The sequence below is a fragment of the Girardinichthys multiradiatus genome, unplaced genomic scaffold, assembly GCF_021462225.1.
Source record: "Girardinichthys multiradiatus isolate DD_20200921_A unplaced genomic scaffold, DD_fGirMul_XY1 scaffold_25, whole genome shotgun sequence".
Lineage (NCBI taxonomy): Eukaryota > Metazoa > Chordata > Actinopteri > Cyprinodontiformes > Goodeidae > Girardinichthys > Girardinichthys multiradiatus.
Genome location: NW_025917678.1, coordinates 389,603 through 393,704, shown reverse-complemented (window position 1 = coordinate 393,704; position 4,102 = coordinate 389,603). Strand labels below are relative to the sequence as shown.

The 4,102-nt window shown below is 39.8% G+C and overlaps 1 long non-coding RNA gene across 1 annotated transcript; it reads left to right on the top strand.

Annotated features, from left to right (window-relative positions):
* Positions 1–1,247: 1,247 nt before the first annotated feature.
* On the top strand, positions 1,248–3,734 carry LOC124865127. The gene is made up of 3 exons (XR_007037461.1): positions 1,248–1,284; positions 3,343–3,476; positions 3,599–3,734. It is a non-coding gene; the product is annotated as an uncharacterized LOC124865127 (long non-coding RNA).
* Positions 3,735–4,102: the final 368 nt, after the last annotated feature.

Here is a 4,102-nt window from a genome sequence, read left to right as displayed (position 1 = left end):
AAAAGAAAAGTCAGTTCAACAACATCAGCCTTTCTGCCAACACAGTGGCAGAGCGCATTTCTGACTCGTCAAGTGACATTTATCATCAACTGTGTGAGAAAGCCAGATGTTTTGATGCATATTCAGTTGCTCTTGATGAGAGCGCAAACATAACTGACACTGCTCAGCTCTCAATTTATGTCAATTTTATGTGGACCGGTGGCACTTGTTCAGAGAAAACTTGAGGAGGGTGTAGAAGAGGCCATTGCTCTGCACTGTATTATCCATCAGCAGGTCCTTTGCAGCAAATGCCTGAAGTGTGACAACGTGATGTCTGTTGTTGTGAAATTCATCAACAACATCAGATCCAGGGGCTTAAAGCATAGGAGGTTCCGTGCTTTTTTAGAGGAAATGGAGTCAGAATATGAAGATGTGCTCTACTTCACTGAGGTACGTTGGCTCAGCAGGAGAAATGTCTTGAAAAGATTTTCTTGAACTCAGAGAAGACAACTGGCTATGACAACATAAGAACATTCTCCACAAAACTTGTGTTATGGAAAGCCCAGCTCTCTCAGACAAACCTTTGCCATTTCCCAGCATGCAAGGCACTTGTGGATGCAGGCACACCATTCAGTGGTGAGAAGTATGTTGATGCTATTTTGAAGCTGCAGAAGGAATTTGATCACAGATTTGCAGACTTCAAGATGCACAGAGTCACTTTTCAAATTTTTGCAGACCCCTTCACCTCTGCAAGATACTCCTCCTGTGCTTCAAATGGAGCTTATTGACCTGCAATGCAACTCTGACCTCAAGGCCACATTTAGGGAGGTGAATGGAAAAGCAGACAAGCATGGGCAATTTTTGAGAGAATTGTTCCCCAGCTTCCCTGAGCTTTCCCAAATGTTCAAGCGGACCATGTGCCTTTTTGGGAGCACATACTTGTGCGAAAAGTTCTTCTCCACCTTGAACTTTAACAAGTCCATGTACAGGTCCAGACTTACTGATGATCATCTTCAAGCCATACTGAGGGTCTCTAGTGCCTCCTCTCTGAAGCCAAATGTGGCTCAGATATGTGAGAGGAAGCGTTGTCACATCTCTGGTAGCAAGGAGTAAGCTGGAGAAGCCATGTTCTGAGGAACTGTTCATGATCTTCATTCAATGTTTCATTCATGTGTTCAGGACAGTTCATGTATTGGAGAAATCATTAACTGTTGATGACATTTGAGGAGATTTTTTAACAACGTTTTTTGTGGAATCCCTTATGCGTCCCAGCCTCACCCAGACTCTGCCTCCAGTGGCCCCCAGGTAAATTGAGTTTGAGACCCCTGGTCTAGTAGAATGAGTTCACATTAGTTTTGTATCATTGGGTCATGTGACCTAAAAGCTATTGAAAAAATTATGATTTGTGATGAAAGAAATGTATAAAAAATAAAAAATGCATTAAAATCAGTAAAAAAAAAAAGTGTGCCTCATCTATCCAGTCTAGTAATTCAATTCAATTCAGTTTTATTTATATAGCGCCAATTCACAATACAATTTTTTCATTTATACATTTATTTATTCATACATTTATTTATTTATACTTTTATTTATTTCTTCCTACATTTATTTCTGTATTTCTACATTTCCACATTTATTTATTTCTGCTTTTCTGTCTCCGTATGTTAATGAGGTGGGTGGTTCTAACATATGTCTTCAGCACCATTGGTTAGAATTGATCCCGATCCTGCTGCTACTGCCTAGACTCCGGTACCGAAGTTCTTTTGGTAGGCACGATGGAGGGTTCTCTTACATCCATTGCCAATGATTTAAGGTCATTGGCAAATGATATTGACCAAAATGACTACCTCCATTTTCGTTTTGCACGGGTCATGGAGGATTTCAATCAGCTCCAAGCTCAGATGGGTGTGGAGGTTGACTCCACTATATTGGACAGACTGGAGGAAGTTGGTCGCCAACTTGCTATACGCCTAGAATCAGAGGAAAGGAGGACTGGACAACCATCCATTATTTTACCTCCAGAGGTCATTAAGACGCACCGCAAATTTGTTCGGGGTGTCTGAGCAGACAATTTGACGGAGGATGGCATAGTACGGAATAAGGTAATTTTTTGATAAAACCAGAAAATGCGTTAATAAATGCAGTAAATGCCGTACCAGCAGCCGAGCATTAGGGTTAAATACCTGGTATTATTTCATATAGTTGGCTAATATGATGGAATAGGATGGAACACCCTCCATTTCTGCTACCTGTATGACCCCTTCTCTTTTCCAATGGTTATAATCAGTCTGACAGAGAGAGGTATCCCAATCCTTGTAGTTTTTAGTATAACAATGACCATCAGTGGGACCCTTTGTGGGGTTCCTTAAGACGACATTGTTGTAAATAAGCGCCGTTTAACTAAATAATCTAAACTGAAACTATCTGTGTAGTTATGCTGCTATAGGCTTAGGCTGCTGAAGGACATAATGACCACTTTCACCCTCTTTGCTACATTCTCACACTACTCTCCAATTTTGCATTATTTGCTGTTATTTCAGCTTTAAACTTTGTTCTCTCTTTTCTCTTCCTAGAAGCTACACCTGGCCTGACTCTGTGTCTACCTGTGACACCTTTTTGGAGAGGGGAATCGTCCGAGCTTCTGCTGGCAACAACTTAATGCTCACCCTCTACCGATAATCCACAGAGCCCTGTCTTTCAGTGTTTAACCCTTTCTCTCTCCTAGACCTGGCGATTGACTGAGCTTAACTAAGTAATTATATGTGCTCTCTTTCAGACACTAACCTTGAAAACTGGCTCTGAGTTTATCTGTTCCTTCTTTCTAGGCGTTTACACCTATGTCGGATGTCATAAAGCTAAAGTAAAGTAAAGTAAAGACGGTTAGCATATCGGCACCTTACGTTAGCAGAGGCTAACGTGTATCTGCCTGACAAAATGTTATGATGGTCATTTTTATTTATGTTCTACTTTATTAATGTTAGTGGTTCGGCTTAAACTATATTGATTATAAATAATGAACTGTGTTTATATAGCGGAAACTAAACAGTTTTCCACGGTCAAACACTGTTGTCATGGTAACCACCCTCTAACCCATGAGAAGTAGCCAGTTGGTTACAGTTGTGAAATCCATTGTGAACCGGAACTATAATCGTTTTTTTTTTTTGTCTTGGACTGTGTAACATTTTATTGCTGCACAGATTGTTAAGGCCAGTGGAGTATTTTTTTTCTCAAGCAAAGATTTTTCTTTTCAAGTAAAGTCCATTTTTTTGTTGATGGGGTAAAACAAAGGACAGAGCTAATTACAAAGGTCATTGTTTTGTTTCTGCTGTGATCATATTTGTTTTGTGTGTTTTTGTTGACCAGACTCCACGATCTGTTAACACCATTGAATGACGAAGATCTTGATGAGAAAATGACACAAATTCTGCAACACCAGCCAAACTGTGGATACAAAATGATGCTTCGGCACCTGAACTCACAGGGCATCCACATACAGAGTAAGTGAACATTACCCATTCAATGGGAATTGAGAATTCCTTGTTAGTGGCGAAGGTTCAACTTGTTTCTTTCAGTACGTCATTTTTTGCCATTTTTGCCTGTTGTACGACAACGGGTACAGGATTCCATGCGGCGTGTGGATCCTCGTGGAGTTTTGATGCGGACCCTTCAGCTGAATCCACGGAGACGGAGGAGGTACTCTGTGCCAGAACCAAACAGTTTGTGGCACATAGATGGCAATCACAAACTGATAAGGTATCTGAAGAGCATTAATGATTTCAAATACTTTTACAAAATCATAGCAACCTTTGTATGAGGGAATAATCCTCACCTTAAAAATTGCATGCTTTTTACTCAGTTTTCATTTGAGATTTGTTGGTGGATATATTAAACACAATTTTAAATCACAATACAGGCCATAAATTGAATTAATCAATTTTTTCAGTTGTGAGGGCTTTAATTAACACTGCAACATATATTAAATATGTGAACTGGGATTGTGTTGACCTGAAACGTGATTCATCAAGATTTTATGTGTGAAATTAAAATGGGATTACTGAGGCAACATGTTCTGTCAATGCCCTTAAAGATAATAGAGATACAGTACCTAAAGCTTTATTTTATC